We start from the raw sequence: 24,212 nt of genomic DNA on the forward strand, positions 1-24,212 counted from the left end.
TTCCTCTCCAACCCCCCCTCTTTCCTCCTCCGATGCCCCTCTTTCCTCCTTCGATGCCCCTCTTTCCTTCTCCAATGCAGCTCTTTTTTAGGAGCTCAGGAGCTCATGATTTCTGGGTAAAAAAATCAGCAGAAGATTGGTTCATATCATGATATGGTCACCTACCACCAAGAGAAAATTGATAATAGACTGTAATACATCGGTGCTACATGGAGAGATGCTGACCCAAATAAATGAAGGCCCCAAAAACAGAGGGAATGTGTTTATAAATTAAATAGTGTTTATAAATTAAATATAAAACATATAAAACATATTCTTCTTTAAATGCCTTAATCAGTTACAAAAAAAGAGCTGCCAGTAGGTCAAAAGTCACCTAAAAGTCTTGGTAAAGCCCCACTCCCAGTCGCACCTCTAGGGGGCAATGTTCGACAGTGTGAAACGCAGCAATCCTCCATTGGTGTGTGTGGTTAACCTCTTAAATGCTGGCGTGCAAATCTTCTGTGTGTGATTTTCTTAAGGGTCTAATGATGGTCCTTATAAAAAAAACCCCAAAAACATTACTTGTCGGGAGGTAAAGATATCCTGTATGTCACCTGTGTTCAAGCAGGGATTTCAGCTGTGGTATAGCAGTGAGAAAAGCACTAATGGGTATGTTAAGATATTATCAGACTAGAATATGAAGGGGTCGGCTCCAGCCAGAGTGACCCTGAGAATCTACCCAGTCAACCTCAGACCTTGAGATTGGGGCAAAACCACTGAGACTCGGGTAAGGGGCGTATAATATGCGATATACACAATACACCAAAGAGCTGAATGCTTAAATTGGCTGTTTTGTAGTTGTGTACATGTAGACGGTGAACATTTCCTTGATAGATGTTCGCTTTCCACCCACATGAACCGTCTAGAAGAAGGATGCGTGAATCGTTCAACGGCTGGTGGAAATCCTAAGCGATAAGCGCAGGAGAGAACTCGCTCATACAGCCCACGTAATGAACACTCGCTTGTTGTGTGGCTTCACTTCTCACAATCCTAGATGTGATCAAGAAAATGAATTGGTGATTTAATTTGTGATGTAATGAGAAAACCATAACGGGGGCTGAATTATCGGTTTCAATTACGCTTTTGTAGGGGAAGTTAATTATTGCTTAATGACTCCCGATTCTGTGTCATTAAGTAACGGCGCAGCTGACTTCTCTTTTAGGTTTTTTACACAAATTAGAACACAAGTTCCCAATAATTGCAAAGATCAGAAGCCGGAACTATAATGAGCAAAAGGGGCAAATCAATGGACTATCGAAGAGGAGATGATCCGAAGCAAGTACAGTATCCCCTTACAAGTAATAGGTTTCTTGTCTGAGTAACAAAGTAGCTAAAACTTTATCTGGCAGTAGCAGTTTTCGCTTAGCAGCGATGTGGAGATGCGGGTACATCTAGTTTTACTGTAGAAGTAGAGTTATTCTGAAGGCAAAATGCTAAACCAGGAGCAATCAGCAAAAAATATCCCTTGGATTTCTAAAGCAAGTGATTCACGTTGACGTCGGAGTCATTTTGACCCACCCTTCGCGGGACCCAGACCTAAACATGGATCGCTTGCTTTGGAAACCTAAGAAACATTTCATCCACATTCTAAAAACCGCCCACAAAAAATTAATACACACAATTGTCTCAATTAATAACTGCACATGACATACACACAGCTGTCTCATTTAACAACATAGTTGCCAACTGTCTTGATTTGGTCAGCAAAGTCCCAACGCTGACTTTCCCTATAAGTGTCCTAGGAACGCTTGGAATTTAGCATGCTTTTGTTGCGAAAAGAGGCTCTAAAAGAACAGAACCAGCAAATTTAACTGAAGATTTCTTGAAATAGTAATTATTTGGTCCAACGCCAGCAATTATTAAGATTTTCCAGCAAATCAGCCCCATTCTGCCCATCAAGTCCTTAAATCAGTGGATGGCATCATCTTAGATTTAGGAGCCATATGCCTATCCCATGTATGTTTACAGTTAGGGAGAGAACAGGAAGTGGATTACAACTTCCTGCTTGGGACGACAGTAGAATTCTACTGCGGATTGCACCCAAGGAGCGAGGGTAATAGAAGAAAATGTGCATGAAACGTTCTTGCTATGCCAGCAGCGGAGGAAGATGTCACAGCTGGACAATATAAATCTTAATAACTGAATATTAAATAATATTAAGAACAACGGACGTGATTGATGTTTTTCCAGTGCTTGATTTGATACAACTTTTATGAGACGTACCCTTTAATAGCCCCCCTCCCCCTGATGTTTGTATACGTGGCTCCCCCCATCAGTGTAATTGTTGTGTAAATTGTATAGTACCTTTGACACGATGGGCTAGAAATCCATGTCGTGAAGTGTAACAGAATGACTGGGGGGACATAGCGAACCAACACGCCGTACAATGGGCCCGTGACATTCTGTGACATTTCTTTAATGTGTTTTTTGTTTGCTTTAATGATTTTAGATTTTTTCTTATAGTAAAAGTTGCCAGCGTTTTAGAGATCTGAAGCAGAATGACACAGTCTTGTATCTAAATTAATTCTGCCTCTTTTCATGACTCAGGGCTAAAAGAACCCCTCAAAACTATTTTATATAAAAAATAAATAAATTTGATTAAATTGACTTTTTTTTTTTTTTTAATGCCAAAGGAAAAAGCAAATAACCAACAGCAAATAACTCCACTTAAATATCCATTTTTTAACCTACATGATTATAGTTTTGGGTGGTGAAGTTTCTGACAGCTAAATTATTACAGTTCAGCCACTGCTGACTTCAATGGGACTTTAACTCTTATACTCGGGATAACTGCTTACTCCAAACCCCAAGAATGCAAATCAAGCCGTCATGCTTTACCGCACCTGCGCAGGTAGCATACTGTAGTATGCCGCCCCGCTTCATTTTCCACCTTCATAAAAAATGAATGCATGCATGGATTTGCATGTTGTAAAATTCCATGTTCCATGCAAAATAGACTCCAATAAGAATGAAATAAATATACATATTTAATTTATAGAAAGGATTGTCCATTAATGATATCTGAGCATCCTGTTTTCCATTTGTAGATCATCGGAAAATGGGTCGTAACTGCGGATCTAGGCTTGTGGTCTGGCTCCTTTTTGGATTTGAGACAGCCTGCAACAATGTTGCAATAGAAAAGATATAACGGAGCGAAGCAAAGGGGGCCTGCTATTGCCTTGCATCTTTCCTCTCCCTACCTTTAACATGGCTGTTTGTGTGTTGTATATATTCTGTTTTAGTCACAGCCCCATGGCCCCCGCTTATGCATGAGTACTTCAATGTGTCTACCTAAACTGGCAGGGAGAGGCATGCCCTTTGGGGGCTTATGGTGCTCCTGACCTAGAACTCATGGCTCGGACTTTGGGTGAAACCATCTGCCGAGACCCACAGCCCAGCAGCTGTGGTTATTAACCCTTGGAACCCTTTGGTTGCCAACATTAACGAGTTAATACGACAGAATCTTTGTTCTGGGCTAGTAAAGGGTTAATAATTTATGAGTCTAGCGTCAGATCAGACATGTAAATTATGTATATATAGGAATATGGTTGAGGGTATTTCATGATTTCTCCGACTAGTCCTGCAGAAGCGACTCCATTATATTTACGGAACTTCGCGCAGGCAGCCGAAGATGACGGTAACTGAAGGCCAGCCACTCTAATGATGCTGTCTGCCTTGTACCTGAAGCAAACAAGCAATTTTATCCCTTCCCAATGAGGAACAACAAATCGCAATCCTCGCGTGCTAAAGAACAACAACAAAAAAAGAAGATAATGCCATAAAAATACGTTAATGCGCGTCTGGAAGATTTCCAGCGATAATTGTATGTCTGTCGCTCTATGTAAATCCCTCCATACCGTCCGCATGTGAAATGTTTGTTATGCAGATTAACAGGGCCGTCATCTGTTCACAGTCCCCGTAATGTAGGTCACAACTAATAAAAGCGACAACGATTTCTAACTGGGAACAACCCGGCCTTTTGTTACACAGCGGGTTCCAGTATTTAAAGGGACAGTACAGAGCCGTAACAATCTAATATTTAAACACACGCACACACATATATATATAACATTATATATCTATATATCCATGACCTGTTAGAAAGTTACATTTTTGAAATACAATTAACATAGAAGCACTTTTTCTCCATAATAACACACAATAAAATGTACAAAAAAAAATATATATAGTAGCCGTATGGTCTGATTAGAGAGCTGGACTTACATTTCTGCAGCTATGGCAATGAAGTTCTATAAATAAGGTACGGACATTTCCTCTGAATCCACAAATACAATATGATAATAATGCTGGAGGCAAAGCAGAGCAAAGTCCGCATGGCTGTAACGCGCCCTAATTGCAGGTGTCAGCTGATTCCCGTTGTAAAGGAAGGATGCAGACCGCGTGGCAATCCTTACATGATAAAGAAGACACATAGAAACGGCAGATCGGCCCCATTCGGCCCCCGTCTAGTCTGCCCGTTTCTCCTGCTGTAAAGACTCAAACCTTAATCAGTCGTTGGTCTCGTCTTAGATTCAGGAGCCGTATGTCTATCCCGCGCATGTTTAATCCCCTCACTGTATTACCTTCTAACACCTCTGCTGGTATACACTCCAGTGCAACACTACATACCCAAGTCCATTTTCATATATGGAGAAGCATATACTGCTTCCGTCTAATGTATTGGGATGCCTGGGAACTCTCTGGGTTTGGCCAGGAGTCTCCGGGTGAAGCCGTGCTTATCTGTGGTCTCTGGCTTAGTTTCTTCTTTCTCTGGGAACTAAATGCTGTGAGGGGCCAGGTATCCTATCATGGGTAGTTTCCAGGTATGTAAACTAACACAACGGAAAAAAAAACTATAGTACTATATACAACTTTTAATAATCAATAAATAGCAATAAATAGCAGAAAAAATATAGTCATTTACACACATAAAAAAACTATATGTGTACATGTATATTATATATATATATATGTATATGTAGTTGAAGTATTATTAAACACTCATCTACAGACACCAGACGGGCCAGAAGGTTTGTTTTTCCCTCAGAAATCTCCTGGTGCTGCCACAACCACAAGGGATTCTAGGTAGGCGCATGCAAATAAGGTCAACAATGATCACCTTTTGCCTCTGTATTTTTAGTGGAAGGGTTTTTCATTGCCTTTACCCACCATAACCTTTGTAATGATATATATATATATATATATATATATATATATATATATATATATATATATATATATATATATATATATATATATCAATATATATCAATCAATTAACCCCTTCATGACAATGCCCCGACTCACAATGCATTGTCCCTAATGGGTTTAAAGGGTTAAAAATTCAGAAAATATTGTAGATACTTTAATTTTAGGGCAACCTCTAGCAAAATGCGGCTCACACGATTAAAATTAGACTTCCGAATGATAACAGCGGAAAGTCAGACTGCCTTAAAAAATGTAAGCCATTTTTTCCGAGTACAAATCAATCGGCAAAAACCTTTTAAAGAAAAAGAATTGGAGGCGACTCGTCAATTAGGGCTTGATAGAAAATAGTTGAAGATCAAAGCTTGTCGTAATATCGAGCAGAACTTGTTTTATCGAGCCGTTATCCGCGTGTCACCGAAGACAATGTGTTTGATTAACTGCTAATTTAACATATTGGTAACGCTAACAGCAAAGATCCATCACTGGTTCCTTGTACAAGAATCCACCAATGATCGTGCGATCGCACTTTATTGTACCAAACTACAAAAGACCAGATTTTTGATACAATTAAAATTAAGTAACATTGGGGCAGAATGTGGATACATGATGTCATTTTGTGCAACACTGATTATAAACAGTGCAAAACTACAGAAACATGTGATTTTCATTACTATTATATAAAACAAAAACATACAATTTGATGGCAGAGCAGACTCATTCGGCCCCCCATCGAATCTGCCTGTTTTTCCTACTCTAAAGACTCAAACCTTAATCAGTCGCTGGTCTCGTCTTAGATTCAGGAGCCGTATGTCTATCCCATGCATGTTTAATACCCTCACTGTATTACCCTCTACTACTTCTGCTGGGAGGCAGTTCTACTTATCTACCACTTTCTCAGTAAAGTGACTTCCTATTTCTCCTCCGTGTATTTTGTTGAATCCTTTTACGTTTTTAAATGTTTCTATTGCATCTCCCCTTTCTCTTCTTTTTTTTATAAGCTATACATATTGAGTTGCTGATATTTTTTTATGCAACAAAACACCATTTTTGTCGCCCTCCTATGAACTTTTTTCCCAAAAATGTAAGAAATCCTCCTGGAAATGGAGTCCCCAGAACTGTTGTCTCTGACCGCACATCGTCCCCAATGCTATATTCTGCCTTTCGATTCTGATATCCCAAGTGCATTACTTTGCATTTATCTACGTTAAACTAAACTCTCGACCAGCCTTCTAATCTACATATAAATAATAATACTAATAATATAAAGATAATTAATCATTAAAGGGCTATCTATATTACATACAATTCCTAATAATGGTAGATATATATATGGCGTTTCAACTATTTAAAGAAGAATTAAAATATTATGGTTTAAGAAGGCATAAGGGACATTACCGGTGACATAGGCCAAGATAATGTGACGTTTCTCTAAAAACGGGGATCTCTGGTTACCCTAACCGATATATTGTAATGTGAAGAATGTGACATGATAATGTATAACACACATACACTGAGCCATGTGTCGCTTGCATTGTGTGTTTACGGTCTATAGCCGTACTGAGCCTCGTATATCCGCCGCCGGCCCGTAATGCCGATGCTGCAAATTAACGTTACTTGGATAAGGAGTCGCTGCGTTGGCAGCTTTTCTCTTGGCTTCTGAGTTCAGTTCATGAACCTTGGTGGTAAGCCATGGAAACCGGGGGGGGGGGAATCTTTAAATGAGATAGCGGATCTATAGCTAATTTACAAAACAATGTCAAGCGGTTAATGCAGGGATTTTTGGAAAGCGGAGCTTAGCGAGGTTATCGGCATTAGCAAAAGTCACTTCGAATCTAATAAACAGCGGCTGGTAGAGAAAAAAAAAGCACGAAGATTATAAATATTTACACCGCTACAGTGTGGCCAAACGGAGATACTTCTATAATGTCTACAAGCAAATATAGCGTTTTCTGTAAAAAAAAAGAATTGATCTGATGCATTTGAGTGATTTTGTATTTTTATGCCTATATCAACAATATAGATTGTAAGCTCTTGACATCAGGGCCCTTTTCTCTTTCTGTACAGTAAGTCTTAAAGTGTTTTGTCAATTTTACATTTTCTTTGTTAAATATTTATATTTATTGTCATTTTTTTTTGCCAAATTTGAGCACGCTTCCGACCACATCCTTTACCCTATCTCCTTTCCCGCAGTTCCGCTCCTTTTCTTGCCTTTTCTTGCCTCTTCTTCTTTGTCCGCTTCCGAAATGCTTTCTTTTCTCTCTTGACAAATTCTCTCTCCTCCGTTTTCCATTTGAAGACAAAGAATTTTGTTTTCGAATGGGAAAAAGCCCTAAGAATTTCAATTTTTGCACAAATTTGAAGGCAATTTCCCACCGAGCCGCTCTTTCCAATATGGTGGACGGGGCATGTCACAGCGTTGTTCAGGGTGTCTCGTTGCAGCTCTAACTTAAATCTCAGGTACGGGTAAATTAAGTTAATTTAAGAAGTTGTAACCTTCATGGGTGGCTGCTGGTCGGCTCGCAGGCAGCGGTTTGTGCAGTTGAAGTATGGTTACCATTGAGCTGGTGCTTTGAGGTGTAGGGTGCAGGACGGTGGGCTCTCTGATACTCTCCACACTTGTTTGAGGTTAATGTATTAACCCCTTAAGGACAATGGGCGGCCATGTACGGGCTTTGTCATTAAGGGGTTAATACTGATACTTTTATACACTTCATATATTTGGAATAAAACATTATATTCAAAAACCAAGCGCGGGGGGGGGGTTCTTTGTCGGGGCGTTGGGTGAAGTGTAGGGCGGCAAGTTGGGAAAGGGTTGGCGAAGGGTTAAGGGGCGGAGGAGCTTCGCTCACTCCCGAGCCAAGTTAGTTCATTTATTTATTCAGCAACCGGTCCGCTTTAAAGGGAAACGGCATTTTATAGCTTTAGATACTCCGAAACGCTTCTGATAAAGTAATCTGAATTTTGGGAAAGGTCAATGTGCCTTTCGGCGTCGCGCAATCAGAAAGACAAGCGCCGCGCGTAACTTTGAACCGTGCTTCCTTGGCTCCGAGGTGATCTCCAGCTCTGCAGATTTCCACCATGAATTACATTTATTACCTAGCAGGACAGCTCAGATTCACAAGCGCGGCTTCTAAACTACTTTTAAAAAGCCCATTCCGATGGCAATCTTTATCGTAGAACAAAACGAGCGTCGATGTCCGATTTTACGGCTGCCTTTCAACCAAACCTTTTATTAAGCTATCGCGAAGATGACCGGCGTGTCCTTTTATATAAAAAATATATATAAAAAATAAAGATCATAACAAGGATTTTGGAAGTTGGCAGGTACCAGAATTTAAGAACTGTCTCCAGATTCAAATGTTTTTAATTATTTTTTTTAATTTCGCACGATTACAATTTAGATTGGGAATCTTAGGTTTTATCATTGATCGTGTATAATATAATTATAAAAGCACGCAGTTGCCGGGATGTTGCCGTTGTGTCGTCTCAGAACTCCAAAGAACCAAGATATGCTCCAAATGATAAAAAAAATACAATTTTTGTTTTATTTTTTTTTTATAAAAAAATTTGAAAATTAAAACCCTGACCTTTTTCTTGAAATAGAAAGAAAAATGATTCCAAAGCCTTTCAAAACTCAAAGTTATATCACCAGATTAATTCCAAAGAAGGAAGTATGAAGAAGTCGATAATGCCCTTTAATGACCAACTTTCATAGAATAAAACCTGAGCTCATACGCTTTGCAGACCTTAGTGGTCCCTTCTTCACCTAACTAGCCAACATTACGATACTCATTGTCCAACTAGTATCAACCAACATTTTAGGCAACAGTAACATAGCCCGAATCACAAGAGGTTAACAGAAATCCATAGATCAAGATAGATCCAACAAGGTAACCATTCGCCTAATACTATTGCATTTCTTAACCCCTTAAGGACAATGGGCGGTCCCTAAACCCATTGAACACAATGCATTTTGAGCCCGTACATGTACGGGCTTTGTCATTAAGGGGTTAATCAGATTATTAAAGCCAATTTTTGAGGTTTCCACGGAGCTTTCTTAAAACTCGTCTCTTTCGGATATCGTTAATTTGCATTTCTCTGATGTATAGTCCGGGCAAACAGATGATTAGCCTTTCATTTCGATCAGGAACCTAAGTAGAACCAACTCATCCATTTAATAAGATCTGCGGGCGAAGAAAGTTGCTTAAACGCCATTTCAGGTTTACCATGGGAAGAGCGGCTGACAGATAACTGGCAAACGGCATAATTACGGCGGTCAAGGTGACCCGTAGTCAAACGGCGCGAGGCTTTTTTGATATAATCTATTCTTGCGGAAAGCATTTGGGATCATCGCACATTAATCAAGCAAAGCTAAATGGTCAGTGGATGTACGCTTACTCATTACTTGCCGAACAGTCAAACTGTCCGCTCTTGGCAAGACTAAGCCCCCGAAGAATGCTAAAATCCTTTGCCGGCACAGGTAAGAAGAGGAACCGACGCGTTTCGAGTGCTAACCACCTGCCGGAAGTCATATCGGTTTCAAAGAGAAAACCGTTTAGTTTAAAGCGCGTTTTCCATTAGCGTCGAACGTAATATCATCGATATCGTATCGTTTAGAATTCTACGAATAAATGTATCATTAATCAACGTGCTTTCTAATCCTTATCAACAGGAATTCGCTATTTTACGCCAAAAGTTTGCAAGAAACTTAAAACTTAAGGGTTCTCCAAAAGTTTAGGAATTTGGGTATTTGAAGACCCTAATGGGGGTTTTGTGAAACAGTGGTTTGTGGGTTAATTTGTTATGGATTTCCACCAATTGTGAAAGAGGTAACGGGATGTACAGAATTTGCCCGTTGAGTTTAGGCTGGTAAAATGACTGTTTTTTTTGTTTTTTTCTTGTTCTGTTTTATTAATACATAAAATATCCTTTTTTTAATTGTTCAAAAAAAGTAAAAAGTTTTTCAAATCTCAAAATAATGGGCCATTTTCATCCAAATTAAAGGGAAAATTCACTGCTTGAAGCAGCCAATCAGTGTCAGGTAAGTGCTCCCATTGACAGCACTTTCCGCACATGTGCACAGGGGTCCGAACAGACCCCCTAAAGCAGCATCCGCAGAGCCAGCGCTGGAGCTGACTGAAGGTAGGTGTATCGTGTGCTCGGCCCAATACATCTAGCTGGGGGGCAGGGGCAAATTCAAAAGGGGGTATTAAGTAGACAGACATTTAAAGGGACTACGCAGCTATCGTATCCATTCAAGTTGCCGCTTTTCTGCGTTCGTTGCTTGAGTGATGTCTGGAATGGAAAAACGTGGCACTGATTCTATTTTCCGCCTATTATACAGTTTATTTAACAAAAACACTGATAATTAATATTTTTCACATGGAATAATAAAGGTACCAATTACCTGGAATGATTCATTAAAAGTCCAATAAAATATACAGCCGGAGTTAAACGGTGAAATGTTGGAATATCATTAACCCACGAACGGCATCGATAAAACAAAGCTAAAGGTTGTCAGAGCAGAAAGCCGGTAACCTGTCACCCATGAGGTCATACATCTGGTGATATCTGCTTCTTCCCCTCCCCCAACCCACCCCATCATTAATCTTCTACATGCAATCTTGAATACACATTTTTTTGCAATTTACCATGTGTTTTGTGCACACGTCTTTGTCTTTAGAAGATCTGTGTAAACTGTGTATCACAGCAAACAGGCGGCTTTCAAAAATACATGTTATTAGAAATAGAAAGAAAGCCGCTACGTGCTTATTATGTATTGTGGGAACCGTGATACTACATGTTAGTGCATCCCATTCAACAAAACCATTGACAAACCCCAAAGCACACTTTGTGGATGTATAAAACACCAGCAGTACTTATGTAATCAGGCAGCCGCTGGCCTTAAAGTGACAGTCTGCCCCTGAACCCTATCCTTTCTTAAAATAATACGGTTATATACATTTTTCTTATCAAGATGAATGCTACCGCAGTCTACCTACATAAATGTATTAAGGGGTAGTAGAAGTATTATTAAACACTCATCTACAGACACCAGACAAGCCAGAAGGCCTGTTTTTCCCTCAGAAATCTCACGGTGCTGCCACAACCACAAGGGATTCTGGGTATGCGCATGCAAATAAGGTCAACAATGATCACCTTATAGGCTGTCCTGTACAGCAGGCGATTACTTTCAAGTAATCCATGTATAAAGTGGATATAGAGGCAAAAGGTGATCATTGTTGACCTTATTTGCATGCGCCTACCCAGAATCCATTGTGGTTGTGGCAGCACCGTGAGATTTCTGAGGAATTAAAGCAGTCTTGATAGAGAAGCCATCAACAATAATGGTTTATTTCTATTGAAAAGTTTTTTTTTCCGTTGCTACATCCCGCTTGTTATAAATGACTCACCGATAGGCTATTCACGGAGACGTTACCAATTTTACACAAGTAAAGTTTTTCAATGACGACGAGTGTTGTTGGTCAGATAACCGTAGAGCGCCCTTTGATAACAAATTGTATACAGCTGAGATTTCTCCAAGCGCTAATGTTCAAGTCAAGTGAAATGAAAGTTCCGGAATTGTGCTTTCACAGTTTTATTCACAGAAAAAATAAAAAATCAAACCACCGCCAGTCTTTTTTCTCTCTCTCTATATATTTTTTTTCCCAGCTTCTTCGCACGGTGGAATAGCCGGAGGTAGCTTCACTTCATTTACTCAACTATAAAGGATTTACGTAGAAAAAAAAAAAAAAAAAAAAGGCAACACATCGACTAAGAGAAGGGATTCCACATTCAAGATGCAAAGTCTCAAATTACCTCACTAATCTGAAATGTGTGTGTTCCATGGGCTTAATAACCGGTTGCTAAGTGCCCCCAAGCCATATCACTCGGCAGTTTGAAACACTTACTCTGGCAGGTCTCAGTTGAACTGGCTACATGGCTTTAGGTGCCGTTGTATTAACAAGCGGTATATGTGTGGTGACAAATCCCTAGCAAGTTTAATGTGAAAGTGTCATCTAAACTGTAACGCGTTTTATCACCCAACGAGACATCTGTCTGACATGACTGTCTACGCAAACTGCTTTCCTAACAGTGTTCAGTGATTAATTCTTCTAATTATACTCGTGAAGTCCTATTTTTTTTTAGGTTAACAACCTCAAAAGAACATTATACCTTCTCTTTTACTTGGTTTAAAGTATGCCTTTCATTCATCAAAACAGTGAAGGGTTTCAGGATCTCCTTAGATGAGCCAGAAGACTTGTTTTTACCTTAGAAATCTCATGGTGCTGCCACAACCACAAGGGATTCTGGGTAGGCGCATGCAAATAAGGTCAACAATGATCACCTTATAGGCTGTCCTTTACAGCGGGCAATTACTTTCAAGGGATCCATGTATAAAGTGGATATAGAGGCAAAAGGTGATCATTGTTGACCTTATTTGCATGTGCCTACCCAGAATCCCTTGCGGTTGTGGCAGCGCCATGAGATTTCTGAGGATCATTGTTGACCTTATACAGACCTGGATACAGAATTTATCTTTGGGACTCTCAAGAGCCACTCACGAAGATCAACAACAAAACGGCAAAGAACTTGAGTGCCAAGCGATAAACTCTTCCAACACCATGTAAGCTATGATGATGACTCTATATTAAGAAATGACATGGTTTTTGTAAGTCTATTACATGTATGGTGACACCTTTGGGAGCATGACCTTTTGAAATCCTTTTCTATACGGGGTGTCTGGATACATACGAGCTACTTTCAAAATGTATTAGAGGCGTCTGACTTACCTGACTCCGTTTGCTTCACTGAACCCTGAAAAAAAGAAAGAAAAAATTATCAAAACTTTCAATTTCTGTCAAGATATCTTATTTGTACTGTTTAATATAATCATAAAAATAATCCTCAGGGGTATATTTAAAGTGTTATGTCAACCAAACAAGACATTAATAATACATATACTTTAAAACATACAAGAATGTTATTCACTTGATTGCTACGTGTCCAAAATGTGATTAAGATCTTTAAAAAAATAAAACCAGTTCACAACTTATTCTTTTATGAGAGTTTTCCTGTAGAGTTTTACATGTGTAATTCAGAAGCAGGGGGTCAAATAAGCAGTTTATACCCCTGGACAAAGGTTTGATGCCAAGTACTAGCCTACTGGGCTTCATGGATGTCCTCTTTGATGTACCAATCCCCCAAAAAAATTTTGTAAAACAATTTGGGTTTCCTATAAGGTATTATAGGCGCAAATGCCCAAAATCACACTTGGGTCATCAAATTACCAACCACTTTGGAGGTACGAAAAAAACCCATCAAATATTTAATGATGTTACATGTTTTCTGGATTGCGAGGAGTTTAGTTCAACTATTGGCAGGACTGTCCCAAAATGGGAAAATAAGCACGGAAACCGGTTATACATTTATATAAAGTGGCAATTTGGGGCATTTCCCTCCACTTTTTTATGTTTGCACCTGCAATATCTTTATATGTTAACACCCATGGGGGTTTAGGTATTTTTACTACGTTATCTGAAATTATTATTCCTAAATGCTTATGTCGGTTGTAGTCAAGACCTTGGAGATAACCATGGAGACAGGGATCTATCATAAGTGATGTTGGATGTTCTTTGATATTTTAACTATTATGGATTTTAAGATGGTCAACCAACTTAAGGTCCACTTCCATTGGAACCACAACAGCTGGAGAGCTAATCGTTAACCTTCAATGGTCGAAGGGGTCACTCTTTCCTTTCCAACCTGGCCATGCACTGCCATGTTGGTTTATACAATGCAAATAAACTAATATCTACACTAACAGTTTTATTTCTCTTCATTAACAAGATGTTGATGACCATAGTTTAGGTCAAATCGAATTGAAAATACATTATTTGGTAGCTAAAATTAAGAATCAGAAAAGTTAAAGTTATTTATTAAATACAAGAATTAAATGTGCAGATTTTGCTCATCAAGTATCCGCTCGATGAGAGGACTCCTGACTTAGCTGGCGTTAGAAAAGATTTGTTCTTACTTTAAATTTTAATTAGTTGTTGGCATGATTGGGACATAAATCATTTACTCAATTGTGATTCATGCTGACATCTGATTTTCCTAGCTTGTCATGCATGAAAATAATCCCAGCCAAATATTTTACACCATTCTAATTGCCGTGGATGTAAAGGTTCTTTTTTTGCAGGTGACATACAGTATACATATTTATAAGGAGTAGATAAGTTTACATAGAATTACTTACAGAACATATGGAATGGAATGCAAGGGTTAATTTAAAGGGACGGTAAAGGACAGGGTTACAAAATGGGGAGGTCACTATTTATATCTCTGAAACGGAACCTTCAAGTTATCAGGGTTCCAAACTCTCAGACCCTTGTCCATAAAAATGTATTTTATTTTTAGTCCGAGTGCCCAATACAACACAAAAGATACTGCTCCTTCATGCCCCCCCCTAAAAAGTATTTTAAAAAGCGCATAGTTCAAAAGTAGAAGAAGTAAAAAGAGTTCACGTTGCCCATTTTCCATCTTGAGGCAAGTCTACCCCAGACTCGTCGGCCGACAGCTTATGTTGTGGAAATAAGCCGTGGAATTATTATTACTCTTGAATCTAAGATAAAGACCATCTAATATATGAATGAAATCTAAAAATATCCTTACTAAATTTAAAAAAAAAAATGAAAATGAAAACAGCAGAGAATTTATTAACCACAGTCATGTTGACTATTATTCGGTTCGGCCAAAAATTTAGGGACATTTATAATTTAGGAACGAAATTTGTTGCCCGGTGCCCACATTCACTCTCTCGCACCCTCATTCTTGCTCACTCTCTCGTGCTGCCTAAATGTTACTCTGCCTTCTCTGCCGACCACTTTGGCATCTTCTTCTATCATTTATCTTCTGCCTTCTCTTCAATCTGCTATCTTCTATCTTCATTTGCATCTCGGCAGACATAACCTGGTGGTGAGCTTGTGGTGACGGCCTCTCCCTGATCCTCCAATCGGGGGAGGGGACCTCACCAAAAGCACCATCATTTTAACTCAACGTAATTTTGTTTCAATATTTGGGGCTATATGGCAGTGCTTGCAATCGATCGAGAGAGTTGAGTGAATGTGGGCCCACAAATTTCCAAAAAAATTCATAGCTTTTTGCTTCATTTTCGTCCAATTCGTCTGGTCTCATTTTCGAGGCTTTGTACGAATCGCCAATTTTACCAAAATTCTGCAAATTTGCACTTCGTACGAATCAGAATGCGCAAGTCTAACTCTAAAAAGCATTCACATTCAGATTATTTTTATTGAATCGAGAGGATGTCTATTGAGACACAAATTGTCCAAAAATCTGTATTTTGTAGAAAACTAACTGTATTGTTAAAAAAAAACATATATATATAAATCACCATCTCTGCTTTTCTTGCCAAACAGAAATGAGAACAAGATAATTGTGTGTCCTGTCCTTCTTCAAATATGTTTTAGAAAAAAAGCATCACTCAGGAATCCTGTGTGATTTAGAGAGTACCAGTGCGCTTTTGTGCTTTCAGAGTAATTAGGAAAAATTGGCAAGCTAGGCCGGGTAAATGGAGTGTATCTGCTGTCAATTCCAATGTTTCCATTTTTCTATGTTAAAAACCTTTACAAATTATATTGCAGAATCAGAACAGACATCTGCCAAATGAATTATTCCAGAAATGGTAACCAACTGTATTTCTCTATAATTTAGAGTAAAATTCCAACCTACACAAATAATTTTTAATGAAAGGGTAAAAGACACCAAAATAATTTTTTTTTATTATTTTTGTCATGATAAAATGTTAAAAAAAAAACAAAAAAAATTAACTTGCTTCTGCTATTTTACATTAGTCAAAATATAAATATTAAATAAATTAAATATTTTATAACTAATGATAAACGTAGCTTTAAACCAAATTGAACATATTTTTATTGTAGTTTATGATAATTTGCAAATAAAAAATATGGGGTACAATTTTTACATGTAATTGGGTAGACAACAGGATAAAAGCTCAAGAAAATGATATGTATGGAACTTGTTGGGGTTTACATTTTAAAATACGGTACATATTATATCCAAGATCAATCAACAACTTTGTAAATGCTAATAAAAACTGAAAGAGTGCCTTTTACTTTACAAAGTAGTCAAATAAAAAATCTAAATTCAAATTAGTCGGTGAGTAAATAGGGGGCTAACAGAGTATGGAAATACAGATACAGCTGTGATGTCTTTGCCAATCAACATCAGTGAGAATTCTGAAGACGTCAAACAAAAGTTGATTAGCCACCCAGCAGAAGCGGTAGAGGCTAATACAGTGAGGGTATTAAACATGCATGGGGATAGGCATACGGCTTCTGAATCTAAGACGAGACCAACGACTGATTAAGGTTTGGGCCTTAACAGCAGGAAAAAAACAGGCAAACTAGACAGGGCCGAATGGGGCCGATCTGCCGGCAGATTCTATTTTTGATGAAACTACAAAGTTGTGTCCAAGCCTTTCCACATATATAGTAACACAATGTCTAGAAAGCTGAAACTGGAGCCCAGAAAGGATCCAGCCAATGGGTAAATGCTGCCTAAAGTCCTAATTACTCTCCATAGCCTATTGTCTGTAGAAGAATGACAAATTAAACCCATCATACAGTCCTGATAGTGGTCCAAAATCATTAAAAAAGAGTAACCAGGGCTGCCCCTTGCCAGCATGCACATGTGATAATTGTTCATTTCTGGCAAAAAAAAATGCCTGCTTTCTGTAATTTCATTACATTTTTAAATCTCAGAATACAAACAAAACGTAGCTTCTCAGGTGACCATCTACGGATACATCCTTAGATACTGTAGGGCTACCAAGTTTTGGATGTAATGATTTTTAATCCAGAAAATTAGTAAAGTTTTTATTCTATTATCCATGTACCTTTCAGGTTCTCTGATTTGATGAAAATAGCCAAAATCTAAGAGTCCAGATGATTCCTCCATGGTTCTCCTCCTGAAAGGCCATTGTTGGTCCTTCATACTAGGTGGCCAACTTGGAAGGGTGAATATTTACATCTTTTGTGCAACTCTGCACTATATTCCATCCATAATGTTTTTAGTGAATAATTAATTGGACTAAACCTTACTTAAAATTCATAGGAGGACATACAAAGGACTAATGGGGGTCAAAGGGGTACAGAGCAGAGACTTTCCAGCCCATGGAACTGTATGGAGAGGTTTCACAGAATCATGAAGAATGAAGCGAAGGACTTAACCATTCAATGAGGAGGCTTAAGATAAATGTGAATAAAATCTGGATTAAATGCCGTCTTGCATATAGTCACTTTAACCCCTTAATGACAAAGCCCGTACAGACTCAAAATGCATTGTTTTCAATGGGTTTAGGGACCGCCCATTGTCCTTAAGGGGTTAATAAATATGTCCTCAGCTAAAGGGCCAAAGGCTTTCCAAACTTTTCTGTATTTGCTCTGTAGGATAAAATTACGGCCTTTATTTCTACGACGTGAAGCCTCTCCACTCATTAATATATTTGCCTTTAAGATCACGTCGGAGCGACAATTGATTATTTTTTGAACCAAGTCCTTAATCAGTCCTTGGCCTCATCTTCTGGAGCCATACGCTTATCCTATGCAAGCTCCGATCCCCTCGCTGTGTTAGCCTCTACCACTTCTGCTGGGGAGCTGTTCCACTTGTCCATCACCCTCAATCAATATAAAACTAAACAGGGTCTTTGCTGTATTTGTTAAGCTCTAGAGAACATTTCACTGTTCTACAAATGTATGGACACAACGCTTGTTAGTGTATCTTTGGTTATAAGCAATACTTTTTGTATCCGACTATATACTTACATTTCCATCATCTCTCTATCCAAGTCCTGATAGTAAGGAAGTGCATGCAATATACCGATTCTCTTCTCGTGTTGATGATGGTGTCATACGCCGCTTCTTAGCTTGTGAAAGATAATCATTTGCTTGGTTCTAAGGGAAAAAGATACCCCAACCTATCCATCACGCTTTGTGTGCTGGTGATAGGCGTCTCCATAAGAAGAAACACAGAAGGAAGTGAATCAACTGTCAGCGATCCCAAGGATTCCGACGCTGTGACCGGAATTTTCAATCAGGGCTTCTGCTATTCATCTCCTTGGACGCGGACGACCCGTTTCTTTAAATTTGCTCCGTACGCAGTCTTTTCAGCGGGAGGAACAAGCGATGGAATTTGAAACAAAAGTGTATTCTTAGATACATTCGAGACAGGACCCCCAGCTTCTTGAAGCAACAATTTGTCGGTGCGCTGTGTGCGGAATTTTTTTTTTTTTTTTTTAACACAAGAGAATGAAAACAACTGAATTCAATAGGAATCCATTGGAATGTATTAGAAAACTCGTTAAGGCGTACTGAGATTAATGTTAAAAATTGCCGCTATTATATATGCAAATAATATATAGAATATATTAAACCAATCCTCAAACTTAATAATTTTAAAAAAATTTTGTTTACCAGTTTCTAGAATCTTGTTTAGAGAAGATTGTTTACATAATTTTTTTTAAAAATCTGTTTACTGAATAGTTTTTAAGATTTTTATTGATGATGATGATGATGATGATGATTATTATTATTATTGTTGTTGTTATATTGAAAATAAAATAAATACACTGACACTTTGCTTTCATTAGCCAGGCTCTGCTGCTATACAGCCCATAGAATGGTCAAGGTAGATGAGTTTGTTTTAAGTTAAGGCGATCACATTTATTTATTTAAATTCCAGGGCTGCAGGGGTGTGGCTTCACTGAGGGAGTGGCTTTTATGGGGGGTGAAAATAAAAGATAGCTCCGTATGTAGTATAGACGCATCACAGACCCCCCCGAACATTTCAGGTATGCAAATAAGGACAGCTGTATTAAGGGGTGTGGCTACATGTTAGTGCCAGAAGTAGGTGGGTTCATGTGCGCGGCCACCTGCCCACCTTATAAGAAGAGCTTACCGATTGGTCTGATAGCCAAGAACTTCCTAGGAAGGGATCCGCGAGGGAGCTGTAATGGAGGTCAGAGCTTGCCTCCAATGACTATGGAGCTTCCTGGGCTGGTCTCAACCAGCTCATGATCCCCGTTGCCCAGGACAGGCAGGGGGCCAATGCCTGGAAAGTAGGACTGCCCGCAAAAAAAACAGTACTGTAGGGAGATATGTCCTGGGCTTAGCACAAACTGTCTTTTTTCTTTTACCGCTGAATTAATAAATCTCCGACACACTGAGAGGGAAGTACTGAAAAGACAACATGAACGGCAGTAAATAAATCTAAGAAGGAGGAAACTAGACAAAGCAAGCGATGATTGTTCTAAGAGAAAGCTTAATTCTGCCATAACGACGGCTTTTTGTGCTTCTTTACAAATAGACGTGCAATAAAAATGGTGGTTTGAACCATAAAAAAATATTTTTGAATGAGCGACTCAAAGCTCTATTTTACTGCACTGCAGTAAAGCGTTCTCTCACTCAATGAAAGTGAGGAAATGGAGGACGCATACCACACATAATATGGCTGCTATTAAAATTACACAAACACACACTCATATATAAATTTGTAACGTGTAATTATTTCTTTAATGAAAATGTCTCTCTAACCGAGCTTTGTCTATCCAGACTTCATCTCGAAATGCCAGCCGAGGGCTTCGCTCCAGGCATTTTTACACGGTTCAGCAGGCTTTGCCCCATGGGCCCTAACCTCTTCACATGAAGTGCGAGAGCTTGGGGCAAGAAGAAAGCGACCCATGAAATGAGTCTATTAACTTGTTCACTGCCAGAATTGAATTCAGTACTAAAAGAAAAAAAAAAACACATTTCTGTGGCTTTTAAGGGGTTAACAGTAATCTTCATTCTAAACCCATCATTAAATGTTCTCCTTAAGCACTGATTGTGTTTTTTTCACTAGAACCATTTCATTTTGTTGCTCTGAATCCCTTATGTCATTTTCCATACAAAACATAAATTAACCCTTGCTGATTTGAGCTTACAATCACTAATTGCCCGATTACAGATGCATCATTTACTCATATCCTAATACGCATACGGTATAAAACTAGCTCTTTTTTTGGTTTATTAGCCTGAATAATTAATCTTGGAAATTAATACAGTAAAAATGTCCCATATTCCAGTCTTTGAAATTTATCGAATTATTTATATTGCTTTGGGGGAAAACCTCTATTAGTTTATAGACTTGAGAATCTTTAACTTGTTGCGTAGCCCCTTAACCTGTTATGTTGGGTGGGTTCTGATGACCCATTTTAATGGAAAATGGAGTATGTCGCCAATGTGCATACACATTTTTGAATTCAGTAATTTTGTAACAGGGTCACAATTCGAATGCATGTTGTAGTTATAAAAGCCATCTTACGATGACATCATCTTCATCTTGGTGTGAGGTTGATGAAAATATCTTCCAGTATCAGAAAATGACACCTTAATAATGCATGAAGTTAAAATATATATGTCCATCAAGTTCTAGAATTCTTCAATATACTCGGCTGAGCCATGTCACAGGAAAACGCATTATTTTTTTCTCATGTGATGAGCTTAATATATAAAGATATATAAATATATATGTATTTTAAAAATCCACAATATTTAAAAAGGAACTGTCATCTTTAAAAATTACAAATATTGTGTACAAGAATAGATATTACTGGTATTATCCTTATTATATAATATTATATACACATATATATATATATATATATATATATATATTATATATACACATATATTAAAAACACAAAAAGGTAAAATATATAAATAATGCAGAGTAGAAATAAATTATTGCGGAGGAATAATCATGGCTGCTCCCGGACTATACATATAAAGGGGGTTAATAAATGTCTTTATATATGTACAAGACAGCGGGCAATTACTTTCAAGGGATCCATGTATAAAGTGGGTATAGCGGTAAAAGGTGATCATTGTTGACCTTATTTGCATGAGCCTACCCAGAATCCCTTGTGGTTGTGACAGCACCATGAGATTTCTGAGGGAAAAACAGGCCTTCTGGTTTGTCTGGTGTCTGTAGATGAGTGTATAATAATGCTTCTACTACCCATCACCTTTACTCACCATAACTTATGTAATGGGTATATAACACTATTGTAAAGAATAGTGGCGTTTCCTGGTTATAAAGAAAAAAGTGTTTTGATTCATTTTCAGGTTTTTCCCTAGGATACTGTGTGTTTTTAGGGTAAATATATTCAATAGGCTGTGATTTGTCTACTTTTCTCATCACCAGCAAGCTTGGAGCGGCCATTTGGTATGCCATGCGTGGTGGCAGTAATTTTCTCCGTAAACTAAATCACAACCTCTTCACGAAAATGAGATTTCTTCTTTAAAACGGACTTTTGGAGAAGTACTAAACTCACATTAATGTAAAGATCTAATAAACTGGCGATGTGGTCGGCGGCCTTTAGTAATTTAGTTCCTATCACCATAAACACATTATAGCAGATATGACACGTCATCTTAACCATTGTCAAATGAGTCCTGCACCAGTTTCAAAACCATTTGTCTTAAATTACACAAATTGAGCTAGTAATGTAATGTATACATTTTTTCCCAATTCCCCTTCATTTAGATCCTTGTAGGTTTTTAGGAACTTAGATGATATACTTTACATAAATCGTATGATACAAAGTAATTGTGTTTAAAAATGCATACAGAAGTGTTTGGAGCTTTTTTTTCTAGAGCCGCGTCTGGTCTTGTGGTCTCCGGAGATGATCTAGTACATTAGAAGCTATTCTATTCATCCAACATTGTTCGGCACTCCAGTATAATGTGCTTTCTACGGAGCATGTAACGCGGTCCAAGCGCTTTGATTGATAGCGTGATTATTGCATTTTTCACCCTGACTTGCCTTAGAAACATGTAAAGTGATTCTAATGACTGTTTCTGGTTAGAAACATTGAATTTAATAAATACATTCTCAAGGATACAACAAAAAATGGCATATCTGGTGATGCGCGTCATTTTCGAATGAAATGTCTAATAATATGTCATTAAGTGAGTGACTTTATGATTCCAAATGCTTGGCTGGGTAAGGGTCTTGTAGCGACATTTTCTGATAAATCTTTAAAATATGTGACATTTACTGCAGTTTGCAAAAAATATTCAAAAATGTTTAGACCTTTTTCCTAGGAATGTTACTTTCCAGCCCGGGACACGGATCCAGACCGTTAAAGCGCAGCCGCTGGCTACATACATGAGGCTGGACTTCCATTACTTTTCCTCTTCCTTGGGTGGTAAGCGGAGATCGGAAGATCTCCCCAACGGCCCCATTATCCCCGCTGTTGGCATCTACCTGCAACATTGTGAAACCTCCCGAAAATGCAGGACTGCCCTGAAAAATCTGGTATAGTTGGGAGTTATGTATTTCTTATTGAGAAGATGTAACATCGTGCACCAACAGTCTAACTTATTTAAACTGATCGCAGGGCACGTCGGAAGTGTGACGGACTGGAGTTTAATAGGAATTTTGACTTTTTAAGGGCCACATCGATTGATGAGGTGGGTGTGGCTTAATGTTAGCTCCACCCAACAACGTCCTGTTCTCGTAGCTTCTTCATGTAGAAGGGGGTAAGGGGTGTGATTGAGATAAAGGGCTGGGATTGGCTACTCATAGGCTTGCAGCTATCCCAAATAAACCCGAAATGGGCAGGGACTGGGTGGAACCTGTGATGGGGTGGGTGGAGTTTAAACACAACCACCTGGAGACCCGCTAATCAGTTTCCGGCACCTCCAGGTGAAATTCAGAGAATTATTAGCCATGCCCACTCCCTGTGAGTTTAACATATGCACCGCCCACTTTAGCCATGCTCCACCCATTATTCTCCTTAACCTGTCTACAAAGAACTTTATTTTATTATTAGATATTTGTTCTATTAATATTATTATTACCGTCATTATTATCATTACTAAATCTAGATGAGAGACGGACACATAAACTAATTAACTGATGATATAGACGCAGTGATCCATTGACCAATCACAGTGGACGAGAAAGCAACCCACGGTCAGATCACAAACAACATGACGAAGTCCGCTGTCCAATTACAGTGAGCAAAAATGAATGCGGTTCCACCGGACCTTTAAATGTATTAGTATTAGTTGGAATAAATCCCGCTATTAGTCACATTAGCCCTGGGTGCTCCTCAAACCTTAAAAGACAAATCAATGTTTAATTTAGACAATTCTTCCCCACAATGAGCATCTGCTTAATTTCCTGCAGGATTTCTCTCACTTCATTGCCGCGGTTCAATTTATTCCAGTAATAACAGGATATTTTCGAGGTGTTTGGACAGAGAGATGGAGAAATCTATTTCTCGGAGTGCAAAGAGCTGCTAAATGATAATGGCGAATAGCAAAGATCAAACATTTTTTAGAACGGGCAGAGAAGTTATCCTGTTAATTTTGCTTAAATATTGTCTCACGAAGGACTACGTTAAAATCCGTGGACAGTCTGGGGCTACAGCCTAGTCCTGGACCATGGACTATTACTATTCTTCGTCTATACGTGGCTCCCATAACAGGGCCAGCTGGACATTATAGGCTACCCAACAGTGAGCTCTTAAGTTTACTGTGCCAATATATATATATCAGGAACAAATACCTCCTAAGTGCCCTTTTTATAGAGGTTCCCCCTTAGGATCAGACTCTTTGGCCCCTCTTTCGTCTTCTGATGCCCCTCTTTCCTCTCCTGATGCCCCTCTTTCGTCTTCTGATGTCCCTCTTTCCTCTTCTGATGCCCCTCTTTCCTCTCCTGATGCCCCTCTTTCCTCTCCTGATGCCTCTCCCTTTTAGGAGCTCTTAATGTTTGCTGGGTATGAGGGTATCGCAGGGCTCTACACCCCTAAAATAATCAAGAACGTTTATCAAAAGAGCAGAATATGTTTATCTCTAGATGCAATCACCGACCAT

At 38.7% G+C, this 24,212-nt stretch overlaps 1 protein-coding gene across 3 annotated transcripts in view; it reads right to left on the minus strand.

Annotated features, from left to right (window-relative positions):
* DAB1 (DAB adaptor protein 1) overlaps positions 1 to 24,212 on the minus strand; it is a 310,139-nt gene that overhangs the window by 92,097 nt on the left and 193,830 nt on the right. For 2 of the 3 annotated variants that reach the window (XM_053469376.1, XM_053469378.1), the window contains one exon: positions 13,041 to 13,065. The gene's annotated coding sequence lies outside the window, so the exon portion shown is untranslated. Of the gene's footprint in view, positions 1 to 4,263; positions 4,345 to 13,040; positions 13,066 to 24,212 lie in introns of those variants that run through there. The other variant, XM_053469377.1, reaches the window with a different exon arrangement.

Source organism: Spea bombifrons, chromosome 6, assembly GCF_027358695.1.
Source record: "Spea bombifrons isolate aSpeBom1 chromosome 6, aSpeBom1.2.pri, whole genome shotgun sequence".
Lineage (NCBI taxonomy): Eukaryota > Metazoa > Chordata > Amphibia > Anura > Pelobatidae > Spea > Spea bombifrons.